Source organism: Musca autumnalis, unplaced genomic scaffold (genome assembly GCF_047663935.1).
Source record: "Musca autumnalis isolate F117 unplaced genomic scaffold, ASM4766393v1 scaffold_4, whole genome shotgun sequence".
Lineage (NCBI taxonomy): Eukaryota > Metazoa > Arthropoda > Insecta > Diptera > Muscidae > Musca > Musca autumnalis.
This window is the reverse complement of record NW_027411977.1, coordinates 195080553-195097540: the sequence shown is the minus strand read 5'-3', so window position 1 is coordinate 195097540 and position 16988 is coordinate 195080553. Positions and strand designations below refer to the sequence as shown.

At 38.4% G+C, this 16988-nt stretch overlaps 1 protein-coding gene across 2 annotated transcripts in view; it reads left to right on the top strand.

The window, feature by feature from the left end:
- Window positions 1–16988, top strand: part of LOC141403914 (Ig-like and fibronectin type-III domain-containing protein 2) — an 890607-nt gene that overhangs the window by 280180 nt on the left and 593439 nt on the right. For both annotated transcript variants that reach the window (XM_073987017.1, XM_073987016.1), the window contains exon 3: window positions 16215–16273. The gene's annotated coding sequence lies outside the window, so the exon portion shown is untranslated. The remainder of the gene's footprint in view (window positions 1–16214; window positions 16274–16988) is intronic.

Here is a 16988-nt window from a genome sequence, read left to right as displayed (position 1 = left end):
GAAGTTAATTTTTTGCAACAATTTTTTAAAATCTGATGCAACAAAAACTCTTGTATTTGATAGAGAATAACTGATTGAATATTTACAACAACAAAAATGAAAAAACAAAATCTTTGTCTGCAAAGTGTCTGTAATCGATACAATGGAAAATATTTCGCAATTTTATAGTTCATTTTTTTGACTTTCGCGCCGCTAGATCAGTGGTTTCGACCAGTGTGCATTGTCCCAATTTGAACATCAATATCTCAAAAATGGTAAAACCTACGAAAATACCGTAAAGGTCAATCTTGTAGAGTATGTATTTTCATAGCTGCAAAAACTTCCCAGGTGAAAGCACCTTCCATTTAAATTTGATTCAAGAGCACCGTGACAGGCTGAGGGTATATCTCTGTCGGCATAGCCGATTGATACTTTTTTACTTGTTTTACGTCATTTAGGCATCAGTGATCACTAGACAGCGGAATCCTATGCAAATGCATATATGGTTAGGATGGTCGTAGCGAAAATCTGATTAGACAGAAATTCGTTTTATTACAAAATAAAACGAGTTAGGCCCAGAAATTTTTGCATATTTTGCATATTCTGCATATCGTGCATATTTTGACATATTTGTACATATCTGCATAAAATGAGCATATGCAAAACCATATGCAAAGTTTGTGCCCTCAATATCCCTCCGAAATGGCTGAAATTTGGTACTAAGTCTCCGTTGGGGGTATACAATTTTCCACCTGAAATTTATCGGTATAGGACCACGTCTTCATATAGCTCCCATAGAATGGTACCTTCCGATTTTCGGTATATTGAAGGTTGTGGCCTCAATATCCCACCGAAATTACTGAAATTTGGCCTTTTGTCTTCGCTGTGGGTATAAAACTTTCCCCCTGAAATTTGTCGGTATAGGTCCACGTCTTCATATAGCCCCCATAGAACGGTTCCTCCCGATTTTCGGTATTTTGAAGGTTGTGGCCTCAATATCCCACTGAAATGACTGAAATTTGGCATTTTGTCTTCGCTGTGGGTATAAAACTTTCCACCTGAAATTTGTCGGTATAGGTCCACGTCTTCATATAGCCCCCATAGAACGGTACCTCGGGATTTTCGGTATTTTGAAGGTTGTGGCCTCGATATCCTTCTGAAATGGCTGAAATTTGGTATTAAGTCTTCCTTTGGGGTAAAAAACTTTCCACCTATAATTTGTCGGTTTAGGTTCAGGTCTTCATATAGCCCCCATAGAGCGATACCTCCCGATTTCGGTATATTGAAGGTTGTGGCTAGGGTTATACATTTCTCTATTTTATTGACTTGTCTGAAGAGAATTTTAAACAGAAAAATTGTACACACAAACATGTTAGTACCTATTATTGAAATATTTGTTGCATAAGAAAATATGTAAAATGCATAAATTTTGCATATGCAAAAATTTATGCATTTTGCATAGTTTTGCATATGTCATATGTTTCGATTGCAATGTAATCAGAAGCCAAAATTATGTCCAGTCTCAAAATTTGACATGAATCGGACCAAAAAAAGGGGTTGCATAAAATTCCGCTGTCTAGTGATCACAGATTGTGGACAAGATAATATTCACGAATAAAATTAAAGTTTCAAATATTTGCTAAAATTCCACGAGGGTTTTAATAAGTTTTTATTATTTTATTAACATGGATGTTTTTATACCCTCCACCATAGTATGGAGGGTATATTAAGTTTGTTTTTCCGTTTGTAACGCATTGAAATACTCATTTGCGACCCCATAAAGTATATATATTCTTGATCAGGGTAAAATTCTAAGTCGATCTGAGCACGTCCGTACGTCCGTCCGTCCGTCCGTCTGTGGTAATCACTCTAGCATCCACAAAAATAGAGATAGGACGCTGAAATTTTGGGAAAATGCGTCTTTTGTTTGCAGGCAGGTCAAGTTCGATGATGGGCTATATCGGTCCACGTTTTGGTATAGCCCCCATATAACGGTACCCCCGATTTGCGGTATTTTGACGTTTTTAGCTACATTTTTAGACCGATTTAGCTATAATTTGAAATTTAGGGTTTTTAAGTATCAATAAACTTATATAACAAAAGTTGTGGACATAGGTCCACGTTTTGGTATAGCCCCCATATAACGGTACCCCCCGATATACGGTATTTTGACGTTTTTAGCTACATTATCAGACCGATGTAGCTATAATTTGACATTTAGGGTTCTTAAGTGTTAATAAACTTATAAATTAGAAGTTGTGGACATAGGTCCACGTTTTGGTATAGCCCCCATATAACGGTACCCCCCGATTTGCGGTATTTTCACGTCTTTAGCTACATTTTCAGACCGATGTAGCTATAATTTGACATTTGGGGTTCTTAAAAGTCAATAAACTTATATAACAAAAGTTGTGAACATAGGTCCACGTATTGGTATAGCCCCCATATAACGGTACCCCCCGATTTACGGTATTTTGACGGGTTTAGCTACATTTTCAGACCGATTTAGCTATAATTTGACATTTGAAGTTCTTAAATGTCAATAAACTTGTGTGACAAAACTTGTGGACATAGGTCCACGTTTTGGTATAGCCCCTATTAACGGCACCCCCGATTTACGGTATTTTGACGTTTTTAGCTACATTTTTAGACCGATATAGCTATAATTTGACATTTAGGGTTCTTAAGTGTAACTAAACTTATATAATAAAAGTTGTGGACCTAGGTCCAAGTTTTGGTATAGCCCCCATATAACGGTACCCCCGATTTACGGCATTTTGACGTTTTTATCTACATTTTCAGACCGATGTAGCTATCAATTGACATTTAGGGTTCTTAAATGTCAATAAACTTATATAACTAGTGGACATAGGTCCATTTTTTGGAATAGCCCCCATATAACGTTACCGCCCGATTTCAGGTATTTTGAGAATTTTACCAACAAGTTTTAACCGAATTATCTGTAATTTGAACATTTCACATTTAAAATTCTTAGTGGTCACCACACCTCTCCACCAAAATTGTCAAGAAAGCCCTCATATAACGGTACCTCCCGATTTTCAGTAACTTGATGATTTTAGCTACAATATTAAACCGAACAAGCAGTAATTTGACATTTGAAGTTCTTAGTGGTCACAACACCTCTCCAAAAATTGTCAACATAGGTCCATGTTCGGATATAGCTCCCATGTAACGGTACCTCCCAATTTTCAGTAATTTGGCAATTTTAGCTACAATTTTTAACAGAACTAACTGTAATTTGACATTTGAAGGTTGTAGTGGTCACCACACATCTGCATCAACAATTTTCAACATAGCCCCAATATAACGATACTTCCCTATTTTCGGTACTTTGAGGATTTTACTTAAAATGTTTAACCGAACGTAGGTCCATGTTTTTGTAAATCCCCAAAACAAACCTCCCGATTTTCCGTACCTTAGCTTTATTTTTTGGACGAACTTTCTGTAATTTGAAATTTAAAAGTCAACAAAAATCTGCAATAAACATTGTTCATTTAAGTTCATATTTTCGTATAGCCCAGATACCTCCGAACTAGCTGTTAATGACATTTGAAGTTCACACGTTATGTACCGATTTTCGATATTTTGAGGATTCTAGCTAAATTTTTTAACCGAATTAGGAGTTATTTGACATTAAAGGCTCCCATCAAAAACTGTCAACATAGGCCCATGTTTTATTATAACCCCTATATAACAGTACCTTCCAATTTCTAGCCCACCAAAAATTGTCAACAGTTAGATATAGGCACCATAAAAAAGGGCCTCCCGAATGAAGCATTTTATGTACATTATCTGACATTTTAACGTACTCACTTAAAGTTGGGGACAGGAATGAATATTTTATGGTGGAGGGTATGAAAAGTTCGACCCGGCCGAACTTAATGCTTTTTTACTTGTTAATAATGCTGCGATTTATTTCTCTTAGTATGGACTGGTTGTTAGATATCAAAGAACATGTGACCTATTAAAAGTTATTAAGAGAGATTCCATATTATTTTTGAGTTTATAAACTGTTCGGAGTGGCCGAATTTAATAGTGTTTTTACTGGTCTTGTTTTATTCTATGTATCTCTTATCCAGGTTAAATTCAATAGACAACAAAAACCAATTCCATTTAAAGCATCTAAGGCTTTGAAGCTATGGCATTGGCTGTTTTCGTCAATAAAAGCGGCTTCTAGAAAAGGAGACCATTTGAAAAATTGATGAATTCCCTTTGTAAAAAAACTCGAAGAAAAACTCTATTAGATCCTCCGCCATTCGCATTAACCTAATTTATAGCAAACAAGGTGTACACCTTTTTTTCATCGAAGAAAAATTTGCCTTTTTTCGATTATGGCATTAATGACATTCTTGGTTGTCCTTTATGTTCTTAGGAATTAAAATGGATTTACTGTGTCATTCACTCTTTGTGCAAGGCGGCCTGAAAGAGAGATAAACATGTTAGTGGTAGGAAAACTAAACATAAAGCAATGGGATGGATGTGGAAAACAGCCTTTGAAAGCGTGCAATTTCCGTTGTATCCGTTTCCGTATCCTTATTGTCCGTGCATATATATGTACATTAAAGAAACTAACCTATTCATGGCGACACACAAGTAGAGGATGACTGGGTACAAGTTTGCCATAAATACTGCATTGAGTTAATGCTACATGGATTATGCAGGACATTGAAGTAGCCGGGAATGACCAGCACCACCAGCCATCAATACCACCATCTACGTCGTCATTCGCATCATCGTATGCATGTCTTCTATATCCATCTTCTGTATTGGGAACTTTGGAGTTCTTCTTCTTTTTTATGTAGCAACAGTCTACCATGGCATAATTATGACAGATGATGAATAAATTTGCATAATGAGGCAAATGTTTTTTTCTGGATTTGGTTCTTCTTGAGATTAGTTCAGTTTGATGCTTCTAAGAAACGATAAAACTTTGCTCATTGTAGATAAATTTAAAATGCAAATTTCAAGTACGAACAAAAGCCTAAAAACGTTTAGATTAAGAACTGAAAAATAATATGAAAATGTTATTCAACAGATGGCATAATGAGACGTATTGGTATCTCGTTTGAAAAATGGGCATTGGAAGGATCAATATAAATATTTTGGGATAATATGCACAGTAAGGTTACTAGGGGGTAGGGAAAGGTGCAATAAATAACCATAGTTAGGCAGTGAGAAATATTTTTGAGAATTTGTTATCTATCTACTTTTGAAATTAGTGAGGCCACATCTAGTAAATATATATGGATATGATAAATTTGACCTTAATCCCATATTTCTATTTAACTCAAACTATATATGCTTCACTTTCCAAAAGCTCCATACTGTCCCGCTTTAACGCAAGCCATACCGCAGCCACAGCATTCGCTATTTGGCGCTGACATTTCTTGTTGGCTTCACATTTCTCCTTTTTCTCTCTGCGTACGTTTGTGTGCTTATTTTTTGCGTATCCTGTTTAAACATGAAATCAGTGGACAATGGCTTAAAGTTGTCATGACATTGCCATGCCATGTTCTGTATTATCATTGTCCGTCTGACTTATTTCAGTTCCCCAGTATTCACTCACTTTCCACTTGGAGTCCATGTAAACTGATATGTGTGCGCGAAGATAGAGATGGACATTATTGAAAGATTATATGAATGTTTGCCGGGCTGCGTTTGTGTGTGAATGTGGGTTGCTAGTGCTATCAATGAATATTCTTGTCGAATCGTATACATACATACAACCATCTGTACTGGTATCTGGTGAAATATCCATTGACGTTTAAATATGGCTGAAGAGTAGAGTAGTATGTCCATCATTCATCCAATTATTAGTTCTTTATTCAAACGTTTTGAGAAAAGCAATGAAGAGAAGACAGTGGTAGAGGTGGGCACAAATATTCAACATTGGCCACAAATGCACATAGTTTTATTATGGGTCTGGTTTTGGCTCTATGTTTAGGTCTGGTTACAACTCACAAATCCACTGGAGTTCGCTGAGTATGTTTGGCAGGGTAGTTGAGGGTCTTCGCCAGATGTTTTGTCCTATGTTATTAATCCTTGCTCTATAGGATTTGAGACAGCTGCACCAACATGAACGTGGTTGAGCCAAAAATAGTTTGGTTTGTCCTGGCATCGGACGTTCTTCAGCTGCGATGATCTCATAGGACCGCATCCATGATATAGTTGCTTATGTCATTGGCGACTCCATCTATGTTAATGCCGTTTAAACCGGCCTGATAGGCTTGCTCTGTCTCTCCCTCTTCCCATTCCCCGATCGTGCCTAAACTCTTCTTACTTTGGATGACCAGTCCCGTGTTGTACGGAACAAAAACTGGTAGTAGTTTCGACTACGAAGTCTGACCGGAGACTTTCTGGTACCGCGGCAGTCAGGAGCCCCTAGATCTGTTGATCTAGCCTGACTGTGCAGAGGCACCTATTGGTTGCAACGCGGTGGTTGTGGTTTGGACCCAAATCGCGGGTAGAGCTTCGGCTCGATGTGGAGTTGCATTATCAACCGGGTGCTGCGACCCACAGAGCAGCTGAGGTGTAAGATAGTCCTCAACCCGTTACCAAGAGGGAAGTGAAGCCCATAATTGTGAATCTTCGAATTGGTACCTGCGGGATAGACTTGGGGGCTCTGTGGAGAGCTACCACTCTCTAAGAGTACTCTGGGTAATTCCAAAGGAGCGCTGGCCGGCGCATTGCATCGCGACCCCCGGTGCAATGGTGCACCATGGTTAGAGCCGTCAAGGCGAGAATCATGTAAAACCCTTGACCTCTCTCTCTATCTATGTCAAGAAAATCCCCGCTGTCATGCCTTAATTGTGGGTACTATCCACCATATGGCGATTTAAAATAATCCTACGGCAGTATCCGAGCAAGTACTGCAACTAGAGCAAGTCGTTCGTCTACAAATGTTTGTATTTGTGTCGTTTTTTGTGTTGGAAGTAGCTCCAGATTCATTTGGTTCGTGCATGGAAGGAGCAAAATCCAGGTCAAATTTAAATGTGCTCGGTTTGTCACATCCGACACACCCAAACTTCGGTAAAGTGCAATATTGGGGCTATCGCAAGGGTCAATACAGACCTATCTTGCTGGAGTCTTGCTCTAATGACCCGTACATGGAATGTATGGGGCATCAGTCGGATGTGGAACACCCTAGGTAGAGCTGTGTAACATATCATACTGCCGATTAAAAGCTAGCTGCACTCCAGTTTATAGGTCCCACATTAGCCTGCTTTCGGATGGTCATAACAAAATGGTGTTATGGATCTTTAATATTCATAATAAATTGCTGAATTCCTCGGCAATGACCAGAGGGTTATACGAGTAGTGTTGGGTGAGCAAATTGGTAACTCCACATTTTGTACGGTCAATGAGGACGCCCCAACCAGAATTAGCGGAGAGTGCTATAATTCGCCAGACATAACCATCGTATCAGCTGGTCTGACAAATTACGTCATCTGGCAACCCGTCGTTTCTCTTTGATCAGACCTCATATATCTCCGATTAATTGGCTACATCAGCAGACCTCCCGACTTCGTTACCTCAGAACGCCGTACTTTTTTCAATCATGGGAAAACTAATTGGCGTAGGTTCAGAGAGTTGAGCCATCAACGATCGTTCTTACCACATCTTTCCGTGCGCGAAATATGCAAATATCTGACATTAAGTCTACAGTCACTCTGTTCATACATGGACTGCTGAGATGAGCACTGAGTTAAATGTGCAGATCGATGATAACTGCACTCCAACTACTTGGGGTACAGTTAAGGAGTTTAGTTCGAAAGTATGTTCACATTGTATGCTCATGTTAATCCGATTTGCGATAAAGTTGAAATGTAGGAACAAGGTCCTGAAGTGCCTAGTCGTAGACAAAGAAACCTTGTTAACCACATATAACGCCACAGGTGGCTCTAACCTATGTGGCGCTACTGTGGTTCGCCCTGAGAAATGCAACAGGGTAGGTACCTGTGTCATGTCATTAGTTGACCATGTCGGGTGTTACAAATCAAAGCATGTCAAGAGGGATCTTCATGATCTAGAAAGACACGTCCAAGGTAACAATTTAGTAGGAGTTGATCTAGTCTGCAGTTGCAGATGCCATATACAACTATCGTGTGAAAGCAGTCCTCGGAGAAGGGGTCTAAAGAAACATGCCTTCTTTTAGAAAGGGTCTTTAAAATCACCTTTCTTTTAGAAACGGTCTTTAATAGCACCCTTTCTTTCAGATAGGTCTTTAAAAGCACCCTTTCTTTCTGAAAGGATCTTTAAAAGCACCCTATTTTTCAGAAAAGGTCTCTTAAAGCACCCCATTTTTCTCTAAAAGCACCCCATTTTTCTCTAACAGCACCCCATTTTTCTATAAAAGCACCCTTTCTGTTAGAAAGGGTCTCTAAAAGCACCCTAAAGAAATATGCCTTCTTTAAGAAAGGGTCTTTAAAATCACCCTTATTTTAGAAAGGGTCTATAAAAGCACCCTTTCTTTCAGAAAGGTCTTTAAAAGCACCCTTTCTTTCTGAAAGGGTCTTTAAAAGCACCCTATCTTTCAGAGAAGGTCTCTTAAAGCACCCCATTTTTCTTTAACAGCACCCCATTTTTCTATAAAAGCACCCTTTCTATTAGAAAGGGTCTCTAAAAGCACCCTTTCTATTAGAAAGGGTCTCTAAAAGCACCCTTTCTATTAGAAAGGGTCTCTAAAAGCACCCTTTCTATTAGAAAGGGTCTCTAAAAGCACCCTTTCTATTAGAAAGGGTCTCTAAAAGCACCCTTTCTATTAGAAAGGGTCTCTAAAAGCACCCTTTCTATTAGAAAGGGTCTCTAAAAGCACCCTTTCTGTTAGAAAGGGTCTCTAAAAGCACCCTTTCTGTTAGAAAGGGTCTCTAAAATCACCCTTTCTGTTAGAAAGGGTCTCTAAAAGCACCCTTTCTGCTAGAAAGTGTCTGTAAAAGCACCCTTTCTGTTAGAAAGGGTCTCTAAAAGCAACCTTTTGTTAGAAAGGGTCTCTAAAAGCACCCTTTCTGTTAGAAAGGGTCTCTTAAAGCACCCTTTCTGTTAGAAAGGGTCTCTAAAAGCACCCTTTCTATTAGAAAAGGGTCTCTAAAAGTACCTCTTCTATTAGAAAAGGGTCTCTAAAAGTACCCTTTCTATTAGAAAAGGTCTCTATAAGCACCCTTTCTATTAGAAAGGGTCTCTAAAAGCACCCTTTCTATTAGAAAGGGTTTCTAAAGCATCCTTTCTTTAAGAAAAGGGTCTCTAAAAGCACCATTTCTTCTAGAAAGGGTTTCTAAAGCACCCTTTCTTTAAGAAAAGGGTCTCTAAAAGCACCCTTTCTTTCAGAAAAGGGTCTCTAAAAGCACCATTTCTTCTAGAAAGGGTTTCTAAAGCACCCTTTCTTTAAGAAAGAGGTTCTAAAAGCACCCTTTCTTTCAGAAAAGGGTCTCTAAAAGCACCATTTCTTCTAGAAAAGGGTTCTAAAAGCACCCTTTCTTTGAGAAATGGTCTCCTAAAGCACCATTTCTTTTAGAAAGGGTCTCTTAAAGCAATCTTTCTTTCAGAAAGTGTATCTAAAAGCACTCTTTCTTTCAGAAACGGTCTTTAAAGGCACATTTTCTTTCAGAAAGGGTCTCTAAAAGCACCATTTCTTTGTCTCTAAAATCACCCTTTCTTTGTGTGAAAGCAGTCCTGGGAGAAGGTGTCTAAATCACCCTTCTTTTAGAAAGGGTCTCTTAAAGCACACTTTGTTTCAGAAAGGGTCTCTAAAGCATCCTTACTTTGTCTCTAAAATCACCCTTTCTTTGTGTGAAAGCAGTCCTGGGAGAAGGGGTCTAAATGACCCTTTCTTTTAGAAAGGGTCTCTAAAAGCACACTTTCTTCCACAAAGGGTTTCTAAAAGCACCTTGCAAGGGTCTCTTAAAGCACCCTCTCTTTCAGAAACGGTCTCTAAAAGCACACTTTCGTTCAGAAACGGTCTCTAAAAACACCCTTTCTTTCAGAAACGGTCTCTAAAAGCACCCTTTCTTTCAGAAACGGTCTCTAAAAGCACCCTTTCTTTCAGAAACGGTCTCTAAAAGCACCCTTTCTTTCAGAAACGGTCTCTAAAAGCACCCTTTCTTTCAGCAACGGTCTCTAAAATCACCCTTTCTTTCAGAAACGGTCTCTAAAAGCACCCTTTTTTCAGAAACGGTCTCTAAAAGCACCCTTTCTTTCAGAAACGGTCTCTAAAAGCACCCTTTTTTCAGAAACGGTCTCTAAAAGCACCCTTTCTTTCAGAAACGGTCTCTAAAAGCACCCTTTCTTTCAGAAACGGTCTCTAAAAGCACCCTTTCTTTCAGTAAGGGTCTGTCGAAGCTCTCTTTCTTTCAGAAAGGGTCTATAGAAGCACCCTTTCTTTTAGTAAGGGCCTGTAGAAGCTCTCTTTCTTTCAGAAAAAGTCTATTTAAACACCCTTTCTTTCAGTAAAAAAGTTGTCCTTCTTTCAGAAATGGTATATAGAAAAGGGCCTATAGAAGCATATTTTATTTAAAAAAGGTTTTATGGAAGCACCCTTTCTTTTACAAAGGGTCTATATAACAGCACATTTTCTTTTATAAAGGATTTATAGGACAGTGATTACAATGATGCAGCAAGATTCCTATCCCTGTGGATTGATCCAGAAGCGGATTTAGCATGCAATCATATAGTATGCTGTTACAACAATAACAACAACATGTATAACATTATTTATGTGTTTATTTATCTCCGTGTAAACCACAGTATTTTCTTCTTCCCTGGACTCTTTTCAATCGCCCATAATTTGTTCGTTTGACACTGGGGGAAGCGGATCGCAGCTTTGGCTGACCACTTAGCCCAGTAGTGCGAGTAGTGTTATTCGACTTGCCATCATTGCCAATCCCTCTCAACATAGGAGGGCTGAATGGGCAGTTTTATGCTTACGAATGAGAATTGTGTTGGGTTTAAAAATAAGTAATGAAATCAATTTCAAATTAATTTAATTTCATCTTACTTTGGATGCTTTCTTTATATAGTCCTTGGAGAATTCTTAGAAAGTCATCCTCTCTCTCTGTTCATCTAGGAACATCTTGCTGAAATCAGTCTTATCAATTGCTTGTATTGTCAGTCCTTGGCATACGTGTTGAAAGATAGGAGGCTACTACTACATAAGAAGCCTTATTGATTTTGTGATTTAAAAAGTGATTTCGTTGTTTTTTTTTTCTTTTTGTCCGCCCACCCAGTTTCCTGTTGTGTGTTGCTGCCTTTCAATTTTTATTCGATTTGTCCTTATTCTTCGTGGTAGTAGACAGACATTATACGAATATGTGGTTTAAATAAGATTTATTGTCTAAGAAACCTTGTTTGCTATTAGGATGAAGATAAAGAAACAGCACGCCGAAACAGAAGAATGCTGTCTCGTTTGTAACATTTCTCCTCGGTGTTGTGGCTTTCCTGCTTGTTGTTGTTGTTTTCTTATCAAATTGAATAAAAAAGGAATCAATAAAAACGGATTCTTGTCTTTTGACTTTGATTACCGGAAACGCATTGAAATATTTCTGTTAATTTAGTTTTGTGTTTCGTTTGAAAGCTGCTTTCAGCTCTTTCTGTTTTTTTTTGTTGCCTTTCAAATGTGAGGTTTTTGAGGGATTTAAAAACAAATCCAAATTACATTAACTTTATTGAAAGCAAGTATTGAACAGATTGGTTTTTTAAGCAATTTCATTTTGTGGTATTCTTGTATACCTTTGTTTGCTTATTGGATAAATTGGCTTTTAGTGGATAGACGGGTTTTTTTCATGTCAATAATTAACGTTTAATTAAAAAAAGAACAATCTTTTCGAAGCGTTTCCTTTTTTTGACTTCTTAAATGAGCAAATTTAATATGATCCACTGATCAATAAATATTTTGGCTGCACTTTGCTATACCCAGCCAAATGATATAATAGTGGTTAATTTATCAGAAGTATGTGATTGCACTCAGAAGGTCTGCGGTTCGATTCCCAGACCAGGCAAAATCAAAATTTTCAACGGTGGAAAAATACTCCTCAGTAATGTTGGCGACATTTCAACCATATAAAACATCTCTACAAGTGGTGTCGTAAGACACGCCGTTCGGACTCGGCAATAAACAGTAGCTCCCATATCATTGACCTAATGTGAATCGGCGTGCACTCATTGATATGAGAGAAGTCTCCCTTGTCCCCCCTGGGATGTTTGTGGAACAATTATTATTATTATGTCATTTCCCATACAAGGTATGTAAGTGTACCTCACACTTATGTGCAGAAAATAGGAGATACATATAACTTGATGCATTCCAAATCACCCTCACGGAATACCGATACCAACACAAACACATCTGCATTCTGCGGTCATCCAGAGATCATGGGCAACTTTTTCCCACAAATGTAGGTGAATCCGATACCAACACAAAACATCTGCATCCTGCGGTCATCCAGCGATCATGGGCAACTTTTTCCCATAAATGAAGGTTTCTTACCCAAGGAAAGACATCTCATGTTGTCTATTGAAACATCAAGAGGCCTTTTGTTGCCTAAGAGGACCTAAAGACATTTTGTTGTCTATAGCAGGCCTCAAGAGGTCTTTTGTTGTCTATAGAAGGTCTCAGTCTTTTGTGTCTATTGAAGAAGGAAGAGGTCTCCTGTTGTCTATAGAAGATCTCAAGAGGTCTTTTGTTGTTTATAGAAGGCCCCAAGAGGTCTTCTCAAGATTTTTTTGTTGTATATAGAAAACTTCAAGAGGTATTCAGTTGCCTACAGAAGACCTCAATAGGCCTTTTGTTGCATGTAGATGACCTCAGGGGTTCTTCTGCTACCCATAGAAGACCTCAAGATGTCTTCTGTTGTCTATAGAAAACCATAAGCGGTCATATGTTGCCTACTGAAGAACATAAGAGGTCTTATGCTGCCTATAGAAGACTTCGAGAGGTCTTCTGTTGTCTCTAGAAGACCTTTAAGGGCCTTCCATCGTCTATAGAAGAGATCTTCTATTGTCCATAGAAGATCTAAATAGGTTTTCTATTGTCCCTATAAGACCTAAAGTGGTTTTCTGTTGCATAAAGAAGACCTCAGTAGGTCTTTTTTGCCTATATAAGACCTCAAGAGGTTTTCTGTTGCCTGTAAAAGGCCTCAAGAAGTCTTCTTTAGAAAATCTCAAGGGGTTTTCTGTTGCCTGTAGAAGGTCTTCTGTTGCCTATAGAAGACCTCGAGGGGTCTTTTGTTGTCTGTAGAAGACATTATAGAATATCTAAATAGGTTTTCTATTGTCCCTATAAGACCTCAAGTGGGTTTCTGTTGCATAAAGAAGACCTCAATAGGTCTTTTTTGCCTATAGAAGACCTCAAGAGGTTTTCTGTTGCCTGTAGAAGGCCTCAAGAAGTCTTCTATAGAAAATCTACAAGGGTTTTCTGTTGCCTGTTGAAGGTCTTCTGTTGCCTATAGAAGACCACGAGGGGTCTTTTGTTGTTTGTAGAAGACATTAAAGGGGCCTTCCGTCGTCCATAGAAGACCTGAAGACCTAAGGAGGCTTTCTATTCTCCATAGAAGACCTAAAGAGGGTTTCTCTTGTCTATAGAAGATCTTCTCCTGTTTATAGAAGATCTCAAGAAGTCATCTGTTGTCCATAGAAAGCCTCAAGAGGTCTTCTTTTGTCCAAAGAGGACCTCAAGGGATCCTCTGTTGTCTAAATATGCCTTTTGTTGTCAATGGAAGAACTAAGAGGTCATCTGACTTTAAAATTGCTTCTATTGTCTTAATTAGACCTCAAGAATTTGGCTGTTGCCTACAGGCCTCAAGAGGTCTGCTGTTGCCTGTATAAGGGCTCAGGAGGTCTTCTACTGCCTATAGAAGACCTCAAGAGGTCCTCAGTTGCCAATAGAAGACCTCAAGGGGTTTTCTGCTTCCTGTAGAGGACCTCAAGAGGTCCTCTGTTGCCTATTGAAAACCCCAAGAGGTCATCGGTTGTCTCTAGAATTCCTTAAAGGGCTTTCCGTCGTCTATAGAAGACCTAAAGAGGTATTCTATTGTCCATAGAAGACCTAAAGAGGCTTCCTGTTGTCCATAGAAGACCTTAATAGGTCTTCTCTTGCCTACAAAAGACCTCAAGTGGTCTTCTGTTGCCTTCAGAAGACTTCAAGAGGTTTTCTGTTGTCTGTAGAAGTCCTCAGGAAGTCTTATGCTGCCTATAGAAGACTTAAAGAGTTCAAGGTTGCCTATAGAAAACCTACATTTTTTCTGTTGCCTGCAGAGAGTCTTAATAGGTCTTCTGTTGACTACAGAAGACGTGAAGAGGTCTTTTGTTGCATAAATAAGACCCAAAGAGGTATTCAGTTATAAGTCTTCCTTTGCTCTAGAATACCTCCAGAGATCTTCTGCCGCCTACAGAAGACGTCAAGATGTCTTTTGTTGAATACAGAGGTTTGTTGAATCAAGAGGTCTTCTGTTGCTTACAGAAGATGACAAGAGGTCTTTTGTTGCATGTAGACGATCTAAAGAGGTTTTCTGTTCAGGAGGTATTCTGTTGTCTTTGGAAAAATCACAAGAGGTATCCAGTTATCTGAATGAAACATCAAGATTTTTTTTCTCAAGAGTTCTCCTCTTTTTTATGTAAGACTTCAAGAGATCTTCTGGTGATTAAAGAAGACCTCAAGAGGTCTTCTGCATTCTATAGACTACACTGGATGCCTCAGAATGTCTTATCTTGTTTATAGAAAACCTCATTTATCTGTTTGTCTACAGAAGACGTTAAGATGTATTTGTGGTTTATAGAAGACCATAAGAAGTCGTATGTTGTCTATAGAATATGTGAAGAGGTCTTCTATGGTCTGTAGAAGGCCTCTATAGGTTTTCTGATATGTGCAAAAGTCCTCAAGAAGTATTTTGCTGTCTATGGAAACCCTCAAGTAGTCTTTGGTTGTCCTCAAAAGGTCTTCTGTTGTGTATAGAAAAAACCTCAACAGGTTTATGAATACCTGAAGAGGTCATCTGACTACACGAAGTCTTCTGTTGTCCATCGAGAGATCTTCTGTTGTCTGTAGAAAATCTCAAAATCTCTTCCCCTTTCCGTTGTCTTTAGAATGCCTGAAGAGGCCTTCAGTTGTCTATTAAAGACCCCACATAAATAACAGAAGACCTCTAGAGGTCTTCTTTGGCCTATAGAAGATCTGATGATTTTGTTGTTGCCTTCTGTCGTTTATAGAAGACCTCGAGAGTCTTTCACCCTACTAGTGTTGTTGACTGGGTAATTATTCTTCCAAATTTCCTCTTTTATTTATTCTCCTTATTTTATTTAAGTATTTATACCCTCAGCATTTATGCTAACGAGGGTATATACACTTTCATAGGGCAAAATGTGCCTCATCGAAATAATGGTTTTAGACCCCAAGTATGTTTGGACGAAATGTGTTTCAGACAAATTGGAGTCGATTGAGCAATGTCCGTCTGTCTGTCTGTCTGGCTGGCTGGGCCGCACGATAACTCTCGAAGGGATGCCCAAACTTAGTTTAAGTTCGAAGATGGGCTATATCGGTCCACTTCCTCCGGTACCTCGCACACAGAAGTTCGAAAATGTTGGGAAAATTTATGCGCACGGCAAGTCCATACTTCCTGAGAAAATAGCATGAAAGTTGCAAAAAACCCCTATGACACCGTGTGAGGTGGTTGGAGCGCAAGATAACTCTAAAACGGATCTACCAATTCGGTCCAAAATTTGGCCTTAGTAATATTTTGTCCAAACATAGTTTAAGTTTGAAGATAAGCCATATCGGTCCACTCCTTCAGGAACCTCCCCACAAAGTTCAAAAATGTTCGGAAAAATTGTTCGTACGGTAACTCTTGTCGAATTGGCCCATACTTTACACATCCTAATATATCTACCAGATATAGATCATGGACTATATCTGTCCACTCCATCCGGTACCTCCCACACAAAATTTCCGATAAGTTCACTTTAAGACCTGATATCGAATCACTTTGATTTTTGTTGAAGCAACTTGCATTCGCTGCCTCAATTACTAATCAACATTTTTGTCAGTTCAAACGCCCAACATTTTTAAATCCCACTAAATACACACGTTTTGTGAAAAAAAAAATTATACACAGGCTGAGGGTATATCTCTGTCGGCAAAGCCAACTGATACTTTTGTACTTGTTTTTAATTATTTTTTAAATAAAATTACTAACGCTTAACGCTATTTCTACTTCTTCTTCCATTTCCAGATAACTGTTTTTTGCCAGCTGACTTCGAAGACAAGTGACTTAATTTCGAGCCGACATTGGTATGTAAATTTTTAATGGAGAAATCAACAATTTAACATTTCTTTTCGGTACAATTAACCTTTCGTATTTAAACCTTTCTTTGTTGTGACCTTCGTAGCGTAGCAACCACTTTTTTGTTGTTGTTTCTTGCAAATTGTTGAGTTAAATTAACATTTTTAAGGCCCACATAATGACAGGCACGCAACAACAACAACAATAGCAGACAGCATTTCCAAGTGTTGTTAATAAAATTCAAGAAGAAAAAAATCGTTTTCTCTTAAAAATGGCATTTGTGCCTTCATCACTTGGTCAATAAATAAATGCAAAAAAAAAAACGAACAGGAGAAAAAATACATGACATGAAACACAAAAAATGTGTCCCTTAAATAATGTTGTTGTGATTTTTCTCGGTCCACCCATTTTTCTGGACTTTTGCAAGTTACGTTTAATTAATTTTTTAATTGATTTTACTTTTTCTCTGCTTGGCTATTCGTCGTCGAAGATTAAGGGAAGCATAGACAATTGGTTGCTGGACGGTGCTGTTCTGTTTTGTAGGCGATCGCCTTTTTTTCTTTCGTTTTTTTTCTCTCGTTAATGAAGGGACATGGTCTTTGTAATTTGCAAGTATACGTTTTTTTTGACTTAACAAATTAATATTGAGTAAGCTGTGTGTGCAAGTAAAGTAGTCATTTTGTGGCAACTTCTCTTCCTTTTCTTTATCATCTTTTGTCTGAA